This window comes from Budorcas taxicolor, chromosome 16, assembly GCF_023091745.1.
Source record: "Budorcas taxicolor isolate Tak-1 chromosome 16, Takin1.1, whole genome shotgun sequence".
Lineage (NCBI taxonomy): Eukaryota > Metazoa > Chordata > Mammalia > Artiodactyla > Bovidae > Budorcas > Budorcas taxicolor.
In genome coordinates this window covers 36,236,022-36,257,731 of record NC_068925.1, presented here as the reverse complement: position 1 = coordinate 36,257,731, position 21,710 = coordinate 36,236,022, and positions in this window count along the sequence as shown.

The following is a 21,710-nucleotide window of genomic DNA, read 5'->3' as shown; positions in this document are numbered from 1 at the left end:
TATAGTGAAGGATCTGAGTAACTGTGATATAAAATGGCTGATGCTAAGGTTATGCTAGGGAAAGCAAGATTTAGGATCATACACTCCAAAGATGTGGGGGATTCTGGGGGTCATTTAAAACAAACTCCTCATTTTATAGAAGAAGAAGAAGTTGGTTCCAATGGTTCCCAGTTTAGGTCTGTTTTTGTTTTATCACAGATCAGTTTCCTAGGGATGACATAATTATACAAATTTGCTGGCTTAAGACCCCAGAAATTTACTCTTGCACAGTTCTGAAGCACAGATATCTGAAATCAAAGTACCAGAAGAGCCACATTTTCTTTGAAGATTTTAGGGAAGAATCCTACCTTTCTTATTCTGGTTTCTAGTGGCTCCAGGCATTCCTTGGCTTGTGACCACATCAGTCAAATCTCTGCCTCTGTTTCCACATGGACTTTTCCTTTTGTGTGTGTGTCACTTTGGTGTCCTCTTCAGTTCAGTTCAGTCACTCAGTCGTGTCTGACTCTTTGTGACCCTATGAACCGCAGCACGTCAGGCCTCTTTGTTCATCACCAACTCCTGGAGTCTACCCAAACCCATGTCCATTGAGTTGTTGATGCCATCCAACCATCTCATTCTCTGTCATCCCCTTCTTCTCCTGCCCTCAATCTTTTCCAGCATCAGGGTCTTTTCAAATGAGTCAGTTCTTCGAATCAGGTGGCCAAAGTATTGGAGTTTCAGCTTCAGCATCAGTCCTTCCAATGAACACCCAGGACTGACCTCCTTTAGGGTGGACTGGTTGGATCTCCTTGAAGTCCAAGGGACTCTCAAGAGTCTTTTCCAACAACACAGTTCAAAAGTATCAATTCGTTGGCGCTCAGCTCTCTTCACAGTCCAACTCTCACATCTATACATGACTACTGGAAAAACTACAGCCTTGACTAGACGGACTTTTGTTGACAAAGTAATGTCTCTGCTTTTTCATATGCTGTCTAGGTTGGTCATAACTTTCCTTCCAAGGAGTAAGAGTCTTTTAATTTCATGGCTGCAATCACCATCTGCAGTGATTTTGGAGCCCAGAAAAATAAAGACAGCCACTGTTTCCACTGTTTCCCCATCTATTTTCCATGAAGTGATGGGACCAGATGCCATGATCTTCGTTCTCTGAATGCTGAGCTTTAAGCCAATTTTTTCACTCTCTTCTTTCATTTTCATCATGAGGCTCTTTAGTTCTTCTTCACTTTCTGCCGTAAGGGTGGTGTCATCTGCATATCTGAGGTTATTGATATTTCTCCTGGCAATCTTAATTCCAACTTATGCTTCCTCCAGCCCAGCGTTTCTCATGATGTACTCTGCATATAAGTTAAATAAGCAGGGTGACAATATACAGCCTTGACATGCTCTTTCTCATCTTCTAATAACATGTCTTTGGATTTGGGGGCCACCCTAAACCCAGGATGATTTTATCTTAAGATCTTTAGCTAATTTTAACTATAAAGACCCTGTTCGCAAAGAAGATTATATTCAAAGTTTTGGCTAGATGTGAATTTTGGTGGGAATACCATTCAACCCACTATATACCATGTTCCCTCTTGACATAAGGAGATCCTTCCTGGATCTAAGGGAGAAGGCTCTGTACTCTGCACATCTAATGTTTTAAGCCATAATTCCCACATAGATGTTGACAGTCAGACTACCTAGATTCAAATCACATTGACCCTAGACAAGTAAGTTCATGCTAAGCCTCAATTTCCTAGGATACAAAATGAAGACACTAGTCCTCCCCTCCTCACAGGAACCCCACACAGTTACAGCGAGGATAAAACGAGATAACCCACATGACCCATGGGAAGGGCTCGATAAATATTAGCTGCCATTAATCAAAGCCGGCACTGATACCTTGCAGGGTTCACATAATATACAAACTAAAACACATTCAGCCCCAGGGCATGTGAGAAGGGTGCCATCTGGCAGCTAGCTAGCTATTCCCAACCAGATCACTTGTTCTTCTGACCCTATTATGGGAAAAGGCCTGACCTCCGTGCAAATATGTTCAATGGAGCTTGTTTTGTTGATTCCTACCTGATTGTCTGGCTAGCATCAGGCTAGGCAGTTTTTTCGTGCTGACTTGTGCCAGGTGCATGTTCAGAAATTAAACTCAAGTATGTGGAGTAAAGCAGAGATGCACAGAAATATGTGAAGACCCTCAAGATAAACAGCTCCAGGATCTAGGCTTTCCAAGGTGGTAGCTCTCAGGAACTTCTCAAAGATAGTCTCTGACTTGAATGACTGGGTCTTACCTAAAAGGCATGCTGTCACCTCAGGTAAGGAAGCTGAAACTAGGGCCTGGAAGATGGGCGATTCCTAGAGTGGACTCCAACGGTGGCAGCTCAAAGTGCCAACTATAATGTCTTAAGGAAACACACAGTGAGACTCTGGGGAGGAGAGTTAAGGTGAAGAGGCACCTGCTGAGTCATGGGACTGGGGCTTTACCTACTCTAGTGGATACTGTGGGCCACTACCTAGGCTCCCCACCCCCCCTTCACAATGGAAGCACTCATTCTGCCACCCCTGAAGCATGTCAGTTCTTGGGTAATCTGCTTAAGCTAAAGAGAGACCCCTAGAACAAGGTCATAAGCTCCCCACTGGAAACAACCCATATTCAATGTCTGGTCCACAGGGAGGCGGGTATAAAAACCTGGCCCTTTGCCTCAGGCAGGACAACTCTTAAGCGTCCTCTCAGCTCCAGAGCTCCTGCAGGATCAGCTGAGGTTTCTGCTGCAATAGCCCTCAGCTTCTTGCTCAGCCCAGACTTGCTTCCTTTGCTCCCCACCAGGTGGTGATCCAGAACACAGCCCAATAAAACTCTTGCATGCAAATTATTATTTCATTATGTTTGCCAAGGAAACAAACCCAGACACCTACCTCCACAAAATTCCAGGAACACCAGGCTTTTTATCAGTTTCATTTTTCAGATGAGAAAATTGAGTCATAGAGAGAGAAAGTAACTTCCCCAAAGACATAGAGCTGGTAAGCAGCCTAGTCCTGGTATTAAGCCCAAGTATGCAGAGCCCCGAAGTCTTTGGTCCTCTCACTCCAGTCTCTACCTTCAGCAAACCAGCAGTAGTAAAATAGAGATTAAATATTCTCAGGATGGCAAATGGGAAGCTAATCACGTTGCTATATGGGGAAGATTCCCTTTATGCTCTCCCTGGCTTGCTATTCTTTATTATTATGGTGCAGTTCTTTTTCTTGTTATCGCATCCAACACTGGTTAGTAAATGTTTGTTTTCTTTATTAGTCCACTGTATGCTTAGAAAAGGCTCCAGTTTCCCAGTTGTGTTTGCGTAGCTCCTTGTAAGCTTGAGCCATCTGTTCCTCTTGAGGTGAATGACATTTTCCCCCAGAGATTTTCCTACTTTTTCTTTCATAAGGGAAGCCAGGCTAGGTGATTCACTGTCATCATCCTCATCTTTATCCTCCTTCTCTGCCTCTTCATTATCATATGAAAACACTGAGAAAAAAATCTTAGGAAATACGATGAAAATTATGTCATATTATATCAGCAGCAAATTTATCATGTTTGAATTTAGAACTACAATCAAAGCAAAGCAGTAGAGCATTGTAAATAATCAAACAGGATTTTTGAAAAAATATCTGAGTTTCGTTTTCTGTTTCAATTCATACTAGTTACATAACCTTGAGTAAATTACTAAACAGCTACATACAATCTTCTTATCTGTAAAATATCACTACAATAGTAAATATTTTGTGTGTATGAGAGAATTTGCTGATATACATATAAAGGGTTGAGCACGGTGCTGTAAACATAGCAAATGCATTCTCAAACTTACCTATTGTGTAGAAGCTAGAGGTAAATAAATTTGAGCTACTCAGTAAAAAAATGCTATGTGATATTTAGAGAAATTCATCAAAGTGATAAGTTGAGGGTAGACAGCTCTTTAAAAAAAAATCTTGGAAAAATGCTTTTGATATTGGAGTTTAAAGAAAGTAGAAAGTGAAGTCGTTCAGTCATGTCCAACTCTTTGCAACTGCATGGACTGTAGCCTACCAGGCTCCTCCATCCACGGGACTTTCCAAGCAAGAGTACTGGACTGGGTTGCCATTTCCTTCTCCAGGGGATCTCCCCAACCCACGGATTGAACCTGGGTCTCCTGCATTGCAAACAGATGCTTTACCATCTGAGCCACCAGGGAAGCTTATTGGAGTTTAAGGATAAATCATTGATAAATAATTTAAGGACAAGTTATTGGCCTCTGATGCAGACAACTGGCTGTACAGTTCCATGGGTCTGACTAAGACTACACAGCATGCTTTCAGGATGTTTGTCCAGGTGAGATAAAAAGAGAACCCATTAACCCCTCAACTTTCGTCCCTGCTGGTCAAATTTTTATGCTAAAAGGTAATATAACTCCCTACACTTCCAGGTTGCTTATCTAAGGACACACTGCAGTATTGAAAGAGATGTCCTGAGTCTGGATGCAAATGTAAAATGTATAGAGAAATCCTATAAATGAATAAGCAAACATCAAACAACCCTATAGAAAATTGGACGAGATGCCTCATCAAGTACTTCACAAAAGAGGATATTCAAGGGCAGGTAAGCATATGAAAACATGTTTATAATTGTTAATCATTACAAGAATAGAAACCAAAAGCATGAAGAGATAATGATGACACAACCATCATAATGGCCAAAATTTTGAAAACTGAAGAAAAACATGTTCATGTGTTGTAAAGTAATTGGAACTCTCCTACACTGGTGGTGGGAATGTAAATTGGTAAATTCCTGTGGATAAATTGTAAATAAAATAAATTATAAATCCCTTCAGAAAACTGTTCATACATTCTAAAGCTGAGCATGTGCCTACCCTCAGTTCAGTTTAGTCACTTAGTCATGTCCAGCTCTTTGGGACCCCATGGACTGGAGCATGTCAGGCTTCCCTGTCCATCACCAACTCCGGGAGCTTATTCAAACAGTTTCAGAAAACTGTTCATACATTCTAAAGCCGAGCACGTGCCTACCGTATAACCCAAGAATTACATTTCTAAGTGTTTGTTATTGCTGTTGTTTTTCAGTTGCTAAGTCATATCTGACTTTTTGCAACCCCATGGACTATAGCATGCCAGGCTTCCCTGTCCTTCACCATCTCCCAGAGGTTGCTCAAATTCATGTCCATTGAGTCAGTGATGTCATCCAACCATCTTATTCTCTGTCACCCCTTTGCCTTCAATCTTTCCAAGCATTAGGATCTTTTCCAAGTGTTTACCCAAGAGAAATGCAATATAAATTCACCAAAAGACCCACACAATTAGAGTTCATCTTTGTGCTACTGTGATAATTCTATGAATGCTCTGGCTTCTCTTTAATGTGAAAGCACTAATCTCATTTGTGAGGGCTCCACTCTTATGACCTAATCACCTCCCAAAGGCCCCACATCCTAGGATCATCACTTTAGGCATTAGGTTGCAGGGGGACACAGACATCCAGTCTATAGTATATGTATTTTTCTTTTTTTTTTCAAGTGGTTCAATATTTGGATAGAGAGGAAAAACAACAGATTTGTACAGCATCTACTGGTTTGGGCCAGAAATCTGAGAATCAGACCAAAATAACATGTGGTGAGTCTTTAGCTGAGGCTAGGGCACAGGAATTTAGGTGTGGGCTTTGGTAAGCACACAGCTTGAAATGAAATTCTTGGATAATAGGGTAGGCACATGCTTAGCTTTAGAATGTATGAACAGTTTTCTGAAAGGATTTATAACTTATTTTATTTACAATTTATACAAAGGGATTTACCAATTTACATTCCCACCACCAGTGTAGAGAGTTTCGATTACTTTACATCCATATGAACATTTTTTTTTCTTTTTAGTTTTTAAAATACTGAAATAGAGAGGCCATTCTGAGCCATGGGGCTGTGTCTTAACGACTACACCTTTATTTAGTTTTTAGCTGTTATCTCCAAGGCATGTGCCTTTGGGCCTGAGGCTCAGCCATGTTGGGTTTTTCATCTTAGCGGTTCACATGAGTTTATGGCAACTTTGCCACAGTGAACTGCTGTTTCTATGGCGACAAAGCTGCAGGCACCAGCACACTGGAAAATAGTGCAAACTGTCAGCATGCAGGGAGGTGCTAGCCTCCACAGGCTGACCTTGGACTAGAAAGCATAATTTCTCTGAGTACTTGTAACTGAGGTAAAGATTCAACTTCCAGACAAAGAGAATCTCTCTATGTACCTTTTAGGTATTGTTGAGTAGAAAGTTTTGCTTTTATTATTTTTTTTTTTTAATTTTAAAATCTTTAATTCTTACATGTGTTCCCAAACATGAACCCCCCCTCCCACCTCCCTCCCCATAACATCTCTGTGGGTCATCCCCATGCACCAGCCCCAAGCATGCTGTATCCTGCGTCAGACATAGACTAGCGATTCAATTCTTACATGATAGTATACATGATAGAATGCCATTCTCCCATATCATCCCACCCTCTCCCTCTCCCTCTGAGTCCAAAAGTCCGTTATAGACAGCTGCGTCTTTTTCCTGTCTTGCATACAGGGTCGTCATTGCCATCTTTCTAAATTCCATATATCTGTGTTAGTATACTGTATTGGTGTTTTTCTTTCTGGCTTACTTCACTCTGTATAATCGGCTCCAGTTTCGTCCATCTCATCAGAACTGATTCAAATGAATTCTTTTTAACGGCTGAGTAATACTCCATTGTGTATATGTACCACAGCTTTCTTATCCATTCATCTGCTGATGGACATCTAGGTTGTTTCCATGTCCTGGCTATTATAATCAATGCTGCGATGAACATTGGGGTACATGTGTCTCTTTCAATCCTGGTTTCCTTGGTGTGTATGCCCAGCAGTGGGATTGCTGGGTCATAAGGGAGTTCTATTTGCAATTTTTTAAGGAATCTCCACACTGTTCTCCATAGTGGCTGTACTAGTTTGCATTCCCACCAACAGTGTAGGAGGGTTCCCTTTTCTCCACACCCTCTCCAGCATTTATTGCTTGCAGATTTTTGGATCGCAGCCATTCTGACTGGTGTGAAGTGGTACCTCATTGTGGTTTTGATTTGCATTTCTCTGATAATGAGTGATGTTGAGCATCTTTTCATGTGTTTGTTAGCCATCCGTATGTCTTCTTTGGAGAAATGTCTATTTAGTTCTTTGGCCCATTTTTTGATTGGGTCGTTTATTTTTCTGGAATTGAGCTGCATAAGTTGCTTGTATATTTTTGAGATTAGTTGTTTGTCCGTTGCTTCATTTGCTATTATTTTCTCCCATTCAGAAGGCTGTCTTTTCACCTTGCTGATATTTTCCTTTGTTGTGCAGAAGCTTTTAATTTTAATTAGATCCCATTTGTTTATTTTTGCTTTTATTTCCAGAATTCTGGGAGGTGGATCATAGAGGATCCTGCTGTGATTTATGTCGGAGAGTGTTTTGCCTATGTTCTCCTCTAGGAGTTTTATAGTTTCTGGTCTTACATTTAGATCTTTAATCCATTTTGAGTTTATTTTTGTGTGTGGTGTTAGAAAGTGATCTAGTTTCATTCTTTTACAAGTGGTTGACCAGTTTTCCCAGCACCACTTGTTAAAGAGATTGTCTTTACTCCATTGTATATTCTTGCCTCCTTTGTCAAAGATAAGGTGTCCATATGTGTGTGGATTTATCTCTGGGCTTTCTATTTTGTTCCATTGATCTATATGTCTGTCTTTGTGCCAGTACCATACTGTTTTGATGACTGTGGCTTTGTAGTAGAGCCTGAAGTCAGGCAAGTTGATTCCTCCAGTTCCATTCTTCTTTCTCAAGATTGCTTTGGCAATTCGAGGTTTTTTGTATTTTCATACAAATCTTGAAATTATTTGTTCTAGTTCTGTGAAAAATATGGCTGGTAGCTTGATAGGGATTGCATTGAATTTGTAAATTGCTTTGGGTAGTATACTCATTTTCACTATATTGATTCTTCCGATCCATGAACATGGTATATTTCTCCATCTATTAGTGTCCTCTTTGATTTCTTTCATCAGTGTTTTATAGTTTTCTGTAAATAGGTCTTTAGTTTCTTTGGGTAGATATATTCCTAAGTATTTTATTCTTTTCGTTGCAATGGTGAATGGAATTGTTTCCTTAATTGCTTTTTCTACTTTCTCATTATTGGTGTATAGGAATGCAAGGGATTTCTGTGTGTTGATTTTATATCCTGCAACTTTACTATATTCATTGATGAGCTCTAGTAATTTTCTGGTGGAGTCTTTAGGGTTTTCTATGTAGAGGATCATGTCATCTGCAAACAGTGAGAGTTTTACTTCTTCTTTTCCAATTTGGATTCCTTTTATTTCTTTTTCTGCTCTGATTGCTGTGGCCAAAACTTCCAGAACTATGTTGAATAGTAGCGGTGAAAGTGGACACCCTTGTCTTGTTCCTGACTTTAGGGGAAATGCTTTCAATTTTTCACCATTGAGGATAATGTTTGCTGTGGGTTTGTCATATATAGCTTTTATTATGTTGAGGTATGTTCCTTCTATTCCTGCTTTCTGGAGAGTTTTTATCATAAATGGATGTTGAATTTTGTCAAAGGCCTTCTCTGCATCTATTGAGATAATCATATGGTTTTTATTTTTCAATTTGTTAATGTGGTGAATTACATTGATTGATTTGCGGATATTGAAGAATCCTTGCATCCCTGGGATAAAGCCCACTTGGTCATGGTGTATGATCTTTTTAATGTGTTGTTGGATTCTGATTGCTAGAATTTTGTTGAGGATTTTTGCATCTATGTTCATCAGTGATATTGGCCTGTAGTTTTCTTTTTTTGTGACATCTTTGTCAGGTTTTGGTATTAGAGTGATGGTGGCCTCATAGAATGAGTTTGGAAGTTTACCTTCCTCTGCAATTTTCTGGAAGAGTTTGAGTAGGATAGGTGTTAGCTCTTCTCGAAAGCTTGAAATCAAAATAGAATCACAGATAAATAGTCTAGAGACAAGGATTGAGAAGATGCAAGAAAGGTTTAACAAGGACCTAGATGAAATAAAAAAGAGTCAAAATATAATGAATAACGCAATAAATGAGATCAGAAACACTCTGGAGGCAACAAATAGTAGAATAACGGAGGCAGAAGATAGGATTAGTGAAATAGAAGATAGAATGGTAGAAATAAATGAATCAGAGAGGAAACAAGAAAAACGAATTAAAAGAAACGAGGACAATCTCAGAGACCTCCAAGACAATATGAAACGCTCCAACATTCGAATTATAGGAGTCCCAGAAGAAGAAGACAGAAAGAAAGACCATGAGAAAATCCTTGAGGAGATAATAGTTGAAAACTTCCCTAAAATGGGGAAGGAAATAATCACCCAAGTCCAAGAAACACAGAGAGTTCCAAATAGGATAAACCCAAGGCGAAACACCCCAAGACACATATTAATCAAATTAACAAAGATCAAACACAAAGAACAAATATTAAAAGCAGCAAGGGAAAAACAACAAATAACACACAAGGGGATTCCCATAAGGATAACAGCTGATCTTTCAATAGAAACTCTTCAGGCCAGGAGGGAATGGCAAGACATACTTAAAGTGATGAAAGACAATAACCTACATCCCAGATTACTGTACCCAGCAAGGATCTCATTCAAATACGAAGGAGAAATCAAAAGCTTTACAGAGAAGCAAAAGCTGAGAGAATTCAGCACCACCAAACCAGCTCTCCAACAAATTCTAAAGGATATTCTCTAGACAGGAAACACGAAAAGGGTGTATAAACCCGAACCCAAAACAATAAAGTAAATGATAACGGGATCATACTTATCAATAATTACCTTAAACGTAAATGGGTTGAACGCCCCAACCAAAAGGCAAAGACTGGCCAAATGGATACAAAAACAAGACCCCTCTATATGCTGCTTACAAGAGACCCACTTCAAAACAAGGGACACATACAGACTGAAAGTGAAGGGCTGGAAAAAGATATACCACGCAAATAGAGACCAAAAGAAAGCAGGAGTGGCAATACTCATATCCGATAAAATAGACTTTAAAACAAAGGCTGTGAAAAGAGACAAAGAAGGCCACTACATAATGATCAAAGGATCAATCCAAGAAGAAGATATAACAATTATAAATATATATGCACCCAACATAGGAGCACCGCAATATGTAAGACAAATGCTAACAAGTATGAAAGGGGAAATCAACAATAATACAATAATAGTGGGAGACTTTAATACCCCACTCACACCTATGGACAGATCAACTAAACAGAAAATTAACAAAGAAACGCAAACTTTAAATGATACATTAGATCAATTAGACCTAATTGATATCTATAGAACATTTCACCCCAAAACAATGAATTTCACCTTTTTCTCAAGTGCTCATGGAACCTTCTCCAGGATAGATCACATCCTGGGCCATAAATCTAAACTTGATAAATTCAAAAAAATCGAAATTATTCCAAGCATCTTTTCTGACCATAATGCATTAAGATTAGATCTCAATTACAGGAGAAAAACTACTAAAAATTCCAACATATGGAGGTTGAACAACACACTTCTGAATAACCAACAAATCATAGAAGAAATCAAAAAAGAAATCAAAATATGCATAGAAACTAATGAAAATGAAAACACAACAACCCAAAACCTGTGGGACACTATAAAAGCAGTGCTAAGAGGAAAGTTCATAGCAATACAGGCATACCTCAAGAAACAAGAAAAAAGTCAAATAAATAACCTAACTCTACAACTAAAGCAACTAGAAAAGGAAGAATTGGAGAACCCCAGAGTTAGTAGAAGGAAAGAAATCTTAAAAATTAGGGCAGAAATAAATGCAAAAGAAACAAAAGAGACCATAGCAAAAATCAACAAAGCCAAAAGCTGGTTCTTTGAAAGGATAAATAAAATTGACAAACCATTAGCCAGACTCATCAAGAAGCAAAGAGAGAAAAATCAAATCAATAAAATTAGAAATGAAAATGGAGAGATCACAACAGACAACACAGAAATACAAAGGATCATAAGAGACTACTATCAGCAGTTGTATGCCAATAAAATGGACAACGTGGAAGAAACGGACAAATTCTTAGAAAAGTACAATTTTCCAAAACTGAACCAGGAAGAAATAGAAAATCTTAACAGACCCATCACAAGCACGGAAATTGAAACTGTAATCAGAAATCTTCCAGGAAACAAAAGCCCAGGTCCAGACGGCTTCACAGCTGAATTCTACCAAAAATTTCGAGAAAGTTTTGCTTTTAAATTTCAAGGCAATGACGTTCCAAATATTGTCAGGACACTGGGGAGAATTTACCTTTAAATTATTAATTTAAAGCCTAGGTGGAAAATGCTAGAATCACTGCTCAAACTCCATTCTGTTCTCAGGGTGAAGGAGCAAACTCTGAATTGGATAGCCTTGAATAGAGGTAGCTTTTCGAAAGGCTGGGGTTTCCCTGGTGGCTCAGCGGTAAAGAATCTGCCTGCAATGCAGGAGATGCAGGTTAGATCCCTGGTCAGGAAGATCCCCTGGAGGAGGAAATGACAACCCACTCCAGTATTCCTGCTTGAGGGTCACAGTCCATAGGGTCGCAAAGAGACCAACACGACTGAAGTGACTGAGCACACACGTGTCAAAAGGCTGAACTTTTTCTTTCTCTTTTTTTTTTTTTAGGCTGAACATTTTAAAATACTTCCAGAGTAGCTGAATGAACTTCAGGGACATGTAAGGCCTGAAGCCAACAGGGCCCTACAAGTTTTAGAGAAAGAAAAGAATGAATAAAATCAACAAATTAAACACAACATGTTAGTTCTAAAGAGTGCAACAGTAGAGCTGTATCCCACACCTGCAGAAAAGGTGGAGCAGAAGGAATTGTGCTTAGAGTCTAAAATCTGCAGGAAACACAGGGGAAAATTTCAGTCCCCACTGGGCTCCAAAGCTTCAAAAACATCCACAGAAGCTGCTGACTCTCCAGTGGAGACAAAAGTGGGGAAGAGGAAAAGCTGTTCCACAGGAGGGTTTCATGGCTCAAATAACTGCACAGAAAGAGAAGTGGCAGTAGCCATCTGATGTGTGGCCAAAAGATAGCCCAAAGAGACAGCAGAGCCACTGAGCAGAGCCTACCTTCAAGTTAGCATTCCATCAAGAGCCAAGGACTTCCAAGATGAAATTAAAATGAAGACATATGAAGTATGCAGAATAGTTAGAAGCACTTCAGATAAGATCTGTCACTTGGTAGTAACCATGACAAACCACTCAACTTTGCATCAATGTAGCAATGCCCTCAAATACTACTCTTTCTCAGAGAACAACATGATATGCAGGAGGACTTCTTGCCCCGACCCCAGTCAGAGTATATGCATGGTGTGAAAATTAACCACTTGGTAGGTAATTTTGCTAATAAACTGATACTATAAAAAAGACTGGCAGCTAAAATATTATTGCTTGCCATCTGGTTGTGGAGGAAAGCAGTCACTAGCCACTGCAGTTGCTGACCTTTGACACACTCTAAAAGGAGTTCAAGGCTGAGATCTGGAATGGCTCACTCTGTGCTCTGGGAAAATCAGATGAACTTCAGTTAGGTATTTTAAGAAGACAATTTTATGAGCCCAGTTTCTTGCATCTCATATCTAGAAAAGCACTAAAACTGCTAAAGAAGATATCTTTTCCTCGAGACTAGCAGCAACCTTCTCCCAAAATGTGTGCTTCATTACACTTATCCCGCTTCAGCAGAATCCACCCTGCAGTGCAGAGGACAAGGGTTGGTTCGATCCCTGGTCTGGGAAGTTCCCACATGCCCCACATGGGGCAGCTGAACCTGTTTGCCACAATTAATGAGCTCTTGCTCTGGAGTCTATGAGCTGCAACTATTGAGCCCGTGCGCAGCAACTACTGGAGCCCACACTCCCTAGAGCCTGGGCTCCCTAACAAAAGAAGCCACCGCAATGAGAAACTCACACACCACAACTAGAGAGTAGCCCCCAGTTGCCACAACTAGAGAAAAGTCTACACAGCAACCAAGATCCAGACAGCAAAAAATAAATAAATAAATAAAATATATAAAAGGTTTTCTGAAAGGTCAAAAAGACCCCTAGAATTCATTTACTCCCTTTTTGTATGTATTTTGTCTATATTTTATAAAGAAAATACCCTCTTCAAACATATTTTTCATCATCTCAAAACCATTCATGTGACCAGAGCATTCTTGACACCCCAGGGCCCCAGAGGACAAATACTTTGTTATTCTTTTTGCTTCTCTGGACCTATTTCATGACCTCCATATCTTATTTCTGTAACTTGTCAGATATCAGAAAAAATATGAAAATAAAGTCCTGATTTGTGTGTGCCTGGACTTAAGACTCACCTCAAACTCCCTTTATAATGTTCTAGCCTTGAAAATATTCCTCAACGTTTAACATTTCTGACAAGTTTGGATGCTTCTTGTTTGTTTTAGGAAATGCTGACCATATGTTGAAGTTATCCTGAAAGCTTTTAAAAAATATCCATTCCCCAGCCCCAGTCTCAGAAATTAACAAGGTCTCAACACTAGCATTCTGTTAGAGGTCTCCAAGTGAACCCAATGACAGGGAGCTTTGAAAGCCAATGAGCTAATTCCTCTGGCTGTTCTTTAAATTTCATCATCTCCTGCCTCCAATTTGTTCTTGCTCCATGAATCCGCTCACAGTCCCTAAGTAGCTTACTCTCTATGATTATACCTTGTGTGTATGGAAATATATTCAGTTCTTTTCCACCTGGAATAAAACAAATAGTAACCAAGCAAACCAATAAACAAAAAGTTAGCCTGTGCCCTGAGAATTTCTCTAGATATCATCCTTTTCTCTGTAACAGCCAAACTGTTGGGAAAAAGCAACATATCTCCACTATTTCTTTATCTCCCATTCATTCCTCAATTCTCCTGACTTTTTAAACTTACCCCTAACCTATACCCAAAGCTATTACAGACATCAAGGCACCAAATCTAAAGTTTACTTCTCGCTTTTATTTTACTTCATCTCTTCTACAACAGTTGGCATTGTGGTCTACACATTCCTTTCATAAATACTTCCTTTCCTATAAAAAAAAAAAAAATCACACTCATTTAACCTGTCACTCTGCTCCCAGGGGTTCTCTTTGCTCAACTACATTCAAAATTTTCCCAGACACCAACCTAATCTCCATCTAAGCACTCTCCCTGAGTAACTCTAACTTCTTTTATTGTTATTATTTGGCTGTGCTGGGTCTTTGTTACCACACCTGAGCTTTCTCTAGTTACCACAAGCAGGGGCTACTCCTCGTTACGGTGCATGGGCTTCTCCCTGCAGTGGCTTCTTTTGTTGTAGAGCCTGGGCTTAGTTACTTCATGGCATATGAGATCTTTCCAGACTAGGGAACCCATGTCCTCCATATTGGCAAGTGGATTCTTAACCACTGGACTACCAAGGGAGTCGCCTAACTTCTTGTTTTCAATTCCCTGTTATAGATAAACCTATATTTCTTCCAGTTTTCTGAGTTTCAGATCCACACATTGAATTGCTTTCTGGCATGTATATCATCGGGCCACTACTTCAAACTGAGTATCTTCAAGGTGGAATTCGTTATCTTCCCCTCCTCACACCATCCACCAGTCTTCTGTTCTTTCCTTGCTTTAGTTAATGGCACCACTAATCACCAAGATGCCAAAGGGCAAAGCCCAAGAATCATTTCAACCTTCATTTGTGGACTTGACTCATTTCAAATAATGCTACTTCTAGAATATCTCTTAAAATTTCCCTCCACTGCTCATCCCTTAGTCCAAACCCCAAACTCAAAAATTAACTTATATCTCTAATTAGTCTTCCTTCTTCCTATCTCAGCTTTCTCCAATCCATTTCCGCATCAATGCTAGAATTATCTTCATAACATAGGAATTTGATTACACTAATACCCTAATGAAAAGAATTCAAATGCTTCTCATTTTTACAATGTACAATTCATTTACTCAGGGGTTTTGGGGATATAGTTTTCCTTTCTCTTTATTTTTACCTTCTGCCCCTCTCCCAGGCACACTGAATTTCTAAACAAGCCATGTCTTCATATCTCAGCACCAATCATCTATTATTCCATTGCTAGGAATGCCACTAACAATCTTTCATCTGACAAATTCCTCCTCATCTTTTAAGGATGGTAAAGTATGTGAGGGCTTTCTTATCTCCACTGTGACCCCATCCCTCAGCATAGCATCTGAACAGCGTAAGTGATCAAGGACGGCTTATTGTATGTAACCTTCCCTGCCCACCCACACCCTCCTCAGGCAGAGCTGGATCTAATAGCTATGGTCTCTTAGCATCATATACATATAGGTAAGATAGCATTCATCCCACTAGACTGTGACTATTTGCCCATTTGTCTAAATCTTCTAATGAACTATAATCTCTTTGAAAGAAAAAAATGTGGCATTGCTATATGGTGTAGCATACAATGCTGATTTTTTAATGAGATTTGTTGATTTCTTCACAAAAGGGATGCAATGGATTGATCAAATTGAGAAATTTTTTTAAAATGAATGTGCAGCTTTCAAGAAGAGTCAAATATTAAACTATGTTTGTAGTTTAATATATATTTGCCATTATCATGCCAAGCTTGAGAGGGAAGCCAAAATAAAGAAAACTAGATGAGAAATGGAAAAGACTGTATCCAGAGATGGCTCTGTTTATGTGCCTAGATCGGGTTGTACAGACAAATATTCCCCTTGCCTTTTTAGTTATATGAGTCAATAGATTCTTTTTGTTAAAGCCAATCTGAGTGAGATTATTCTATCACTTGTATTCAACAGCCCTACTGATGTACAAATTTTAAGTATTTTATGGGATTTAACTTGATTGAAAGATGTGTTTTAGCTACTCCCTTTAAAATTCAACATATATCAGCTGAACCATTTAGAGACTGATCAATCAGTTGAAATATGATATATGATGCTTTGAGGCTCTCATCTTATTTTCCTAAAAGTAATATAGGCCAAATTTAATGCATAGTGATTTAGTTCAGTTCAGTTCAGTTCAGTCGCTCAGTCATGTCCGACTCTTTGCGACCCCATGAATCGCAGCACGCCAGGCCTCCCTGTCCATCCCAACTCCCGGAGTTCACTCAGACTTACGTCCATTGAGTCAGTGATGTCATCCAGCCATCTCATCCTCTGTCGTCACCTTCTCCTCCTGCCCCCAATCCCTCCCAGCATCAGAGTCTTTTCCAATGAGTCAACTCTTCGCATGAGGTGGCCAAGTACTGGAGTTTCAGCTTTAGCATCATCCCTTCCAAAGAAATCCCAGGGTTGATCTCCTTCAGAAAGGACTTGTTGGATCTCCATGCAGTCCAAGGAACTCTAAAGAGTCTTCTCCAGCACCACAGTTCAAAAGCATCAATTCTTTGGCACTCAGCTTTCTTCACAGTCCAACTCTCACATCCATACATGACTACTGGAATAACCATAGCCTTGACTAGACGGACCTTAGTCGGCAAAGTAATGTCTCTGCTTTTCAATATGCTATCTAGGTTGGTCATAACTTTTCTTCCAAGGAGTAAGTGTCTTTTAATTTCATGGCTGCAGTCACCATCTGCAGTGATTTTGGAGCCCCCCAAAATAAAGTCTGCCACTGTTTCCACAGTTTCCCCATCTATTTCCCATGAAGTGATGGGACCAGATGCCATGATCTTCGTTTTCTGAATGTTCAGCTTTAAGCCAATTCTTTCACTCTCCTCTTTCACTTTCATCAAGAGGCTTTTTAGTTCCTCTTCACTTTCTGCCATAAGGGTGGTGTCTGCATATCTGAGGTTTCTGATATTTCTCCTGGCAATCTCTATTCCAGCTTGTGTTTCTTCCAGTCCAGCGTTTCTCATGATGTACTCTGCATATAAGTTAAATAAGCAGGGTGACAATATACAGCCTTGACATACTCCTTTTCCTCTTTGGAACCAGTCTGTGTGATTTAGTTAGATAATGGCAAATACTTTCAGTTTCTGGAGGAGGGAAGGCAACCCACTCCAGTATTCTTGCCTGGGAAATTCCATGGACAGAGGAGCCTGGTAGGCTGCAGTCCTTGGGGTTGCAAAGAGCGGGACATGACTGAGTGACTAACAACCACTTTCATTTTAATAACTGTGAAGATATTTTGAGAATTAAACATTTTCATTGCTTAAAAATGTTTTAAAAAACATAGGCCATTACAAAACAGAAGTTAGCTAATTATCTAGACTGGAGGTTAAAATCCATATGTCTATAAAGTTAAAGAAAATAACGTAAAAGAATAAAGCATGCCTGGTAAACATTAAGAAGTGTGTGGAGACTGGCAAACTGGATATAAAACAGCCAATTAGTGTCATCTAGAAATAAAGACCAACAATTTCCAATATTTTCATCTTTTCAAAAGAAGACACATTCAGATTAAGTGAAAATCTCTTGGTTTTTAAACATTAATAATGAGAAAGTAAAACAATGAACTTGTTGACAACCAAACCACAATGTTGCCCCCAAATTATAATACTCAAAACAAAATAAATAAGGCAACTCCAAGACCATGTTGAGAACAAGTCAGATGAGGCTACCCTATGACAGAAAAATGGCTAAAACCTCTCCTCTTCTGGCTAACATCGCCTATTTCTGAATGGATACTGCTTCTTTAACAAACCAGTCTTTAGATTCTTTTAATGCTCCCTCATCATGGATACAAATTATTAAGATACTCAGTTTCTGAATTTTCCTAGCTTCTTGGTAGCCTGAAATCCAGAACTAGTCTCTGCTTCCCAATTCTTCCTCAAAATCTAATACACAAGACCAACCTCTAAAAGAAAACTCTTTCAACAACCCTTTACCAGAAATTTCCCAGGGGTTTCCCCAGAGTACAATCACCCTTGTAGCAACAATATAAGGAAATATAATGTCCTTAACTACAGATGTATTCTTAGACAGTCTCTGATCCATTGGCTTAACAAGTACTTAGAAAATCTCTTAAAATACTGGGCCAAACATAGCTGGTGTATGAGCCAGGTCTGACTGGTAAGCCACTGTGACCTTATAATCTCTGTTAAAAGTAATAATGGAAGCAAAAGGAGAGACAGGCAGAAATCCTCACTATTTTATGCCATTTCTTGTTTGCTTTATCAGTATGCTAAAAGGAGATGCATAATCACAACATCTAGTACACGTTTCTTGAAGATTATGATTGATTTTATTCATGCCAGCAGTGAAGACTTTATTCTGCTTGATTTGAGCAAATCCATTACAATGCTTTCAATTTCAGGCCTTCCAAGTTAAGGTTTGCTTGGAGTTTGGAAGACTGCTATCTCTTATAGGGCTTTTTCCTTTGTAATTGCTTAAAAATCCAGAAACAGAAATCAGGAAAAATTAGAAAAACCAATGAAATCATTCAGATGCTTATTATATAGGTAACTAAGATGCAATCACTTTTCATGACTAGAATTCAGTTATATATTCATTAGACAAGGAGACTCTATGCCTAATATTACATCTCATGAAGTTAGTGAGGGAAAAATATATATTAAAAGCAAATAAATGTCTTCCCAGGGAATTAGAGTCAAACAGGATTAACTGAGGGTGGCTTGGAGGCCTGAATGATAGCTCCCCTTGCCTACCTAGCCCTAGCTTTCCTCAGGAAAAGCTAGACGCTAGAAAGCAGCAAACCCAGACAACTCCCTTCAACAGCCAGCACAAAACCTAAACCCAGCCTCTTTAGTCCTGTGAATGACTGTTCTCCTGCTTAAACTATAAAAAAGCAGAAGAGCAGAAGACCCATGATACAACCCAAACACGCCTCTTCACAGAATGTCCAGAATTTGGGGAGATCATCCTGCCAATTCTTCCACCTGAGTCCCAACAGGTACTAGCAAAGCTTGATGCAATGTCCGGAGACCCAGGTAGGGTAACCCTGTTTGATGCAGGCCCGAGCCTGGTAGGCTACAGTCCATAGCATAGCAAAGCGTCCGACGTAACTGAGGGACTAACACTTTCATTTCACTTTGGACATGATATTTAGCCAGAAGTTTCCTTTCTTTCACCTACTGATCTCTTGGCTCTTGCAAGTCCTCTATTCCATAACTTAATGGCCATGCTTTGAGGTAATTTACAATATAATAGGCTTTAGTGGGGAGATAACAAGTGTAATGTGATCTTAGTTAATTAGCATTTGACTGAAGAAAACACTTAGGGAACTGTGTACAAGAAAAGTCCTAGGGTACTGATCTACTAAATCTTCAGTCTTGCTTTCACTCTCCTTATCTGTTGTCTGTTTGGTAAAACACATTTATTTTAAAAGCTTATTTTTAAAATATAGGCTTCTCAGTGAATTTAGAATGCAGGCCACAGATAAAGAATACCTCTCCCATCTCTGCTTACAGATTAGCTAACTCTAGTCTGAGTACAGACCTCTCCTTCAGGGGGAAAAAAAATGTGTAACCATATGCCAGGATTCTGAATTTCTCCTACTACTTATGCTAATGGCAAAGCTGCCATGGCACATGGTCTATATTCCGAACAGCAGGTGGCAATCTGACCAAATGTTTTTCTACCAAGTAATGAGGGTCACCAGATTTGTAGCCTGAAATATCTGAGTCCTCACTGACCAAAGTCCCACCTCTTTCACTCAGCCAATTCCACATTTTAGACTCTTACTTGCAGCATCCCCTTCCAGATAAAAATTTCTATTTCAGGTGAAATGAATTCAGCTGCAGCTACTGAATAAATCAGCAGGAAAATGGTTGCCTACCACCCCACTCACAGAAGCAGCTCTGGAGACAGATTTGCCACTAGTAATAGTGTTTCTTACACTCTAGTTATGTCAATTTCCTTGAAGAGCAGCTTAAATGCATGATATAATGTATTCCTTAAAATAAGGCAGTGAGTGGTAAGTTAGTATTCCCATTTCACTGATGAGTAAATTGAGGCTTGGAGCCTAGATTACTTGCTCAGTTTTACCCATTTACTAAGTTTTGGAGCTGGGATTTGAATCTAGATTTGAATGATGGAAAAAAACTGGTGCTTCTTAGCATTTGATCATTTTAATCATCAAATCTGTGTTTGGGGTATAAGTATATCACAGAAGAAGAAAAGGAGAACTACAGTGCAAGTCACTGTGCCTGTAGCCACATGAGACGTTTGTGGAAAGCCCAGAACAGAGCCTGCACTCTTGTCCTGAGCTGCATTTGCACATGGACACCACCACACAATGGGTGATATTTTCAATCTGAGGACACTGCTCAGGATGAAAACATTATCAGAAAATAATGAGTTGGGCTCTGCCAAGCATATGCTTCGTTCCTGAGCCAAGTGTATGTAATCACTGCCAAAAGCTCCTTCAGGCCACTAAATCACCAAAATAAGACCCCAGATTCAGGGCACAGCACCCAGGCACCTGAACCAGATGCCTGAGACAGTCTCTAGGAGTAGCCCTGTGTGTTTTCTCACTTTCTCCACCAGCCTTGGGGGCCATCCAGCAATGCCTTCTGCAGGGGCCTGAAAGACAGAGTCCTCTCAACTGTGACTCTTGCTCCCTTGGGAAATAAGATATGCTGTCTTGGCTTGAATTGTTGTTATTGCTTCTCATATCCACAACTCCCTTTGCTCAAAAGATAGCATGGCAGCTGTTGCCCTCCTGGGCACCAAGAGAGACATGAGCTGCCCTCTAGGGCCCCAGGGGTGCTCACAAGCTGCCACTGCTGCCAGAAACCCAGGAGTGGACACCAGCCACTGCATCCACACACCCTTATCATGGGAATAATGGCCAGTACATGCTGAGGAAAGAGGCAGCAAGCACCCATACTAAAAACAGCCCTCATGCCAAAAATATTAAATCCACACAAGCTACACAGGGCTGCTTGCATATATAAATATCCCTCCAAGACCACAGTAGATAATTGTTTCTCCTAAACTCACAGAGTAAAAGAAATAGAAATAAAATGAAGAAGCAGAGGAACCACTCCCAGTTAAAAAACCAAGAGAATTCCCCTCAAAGAATAAACAATGAAACAGATCTCTCCAGTCTATTAGATCCCAAGTTCAATAAAGGAGGTAATAAAAATACTGAAGGCTATTGACAGAAATGCAGAGTACTATACAAAGGATCTAGAAACTATAAAGAAGAGCCAAGGAAAATCAGAAAACACATTTGCAGAGAGAAAACAGACCTTAAGGCAATGAACAGCATAATGAATAATACAGAAGAATGAATAAGTAATTGGGAAGATAGAACGATGGAAATCATCAAATCAGAACAGCAAACAGAAAGTCAAATGAAAAAAATGAAAGCAATATAAGAGACCTATGAGATAATACAAAGCATGACAGTTTACACTTAATAGGAATCCTGGAAGAGGAAGAAAGAGAAAAAGGGACCAAAAATATACTTGAAGAAATTATGGCTGAAAAACTTCCCAAACCTGAATAAGGAAACAGAAATCCAGATACAAGAAGCACATAGGGTTCCAAACAAGATAAATCCAAACAGACCTACACCAAAATATATTATAATAAAAATGGCAAGATTTAAAGAGAGGATTCTAAAGCCAGCAAGAGGAAAAACAAACAGTTAATTAAAAGGGAACCCTCATATGGTTATCAGCTGATTTCTGTACAGAAACATTTTAGGACAGAAGGGAGAAACAAGATATATTCAAACTCCTGAAATGGAAAAAAATGGCAACCCAGAATACTCTACCCACAAG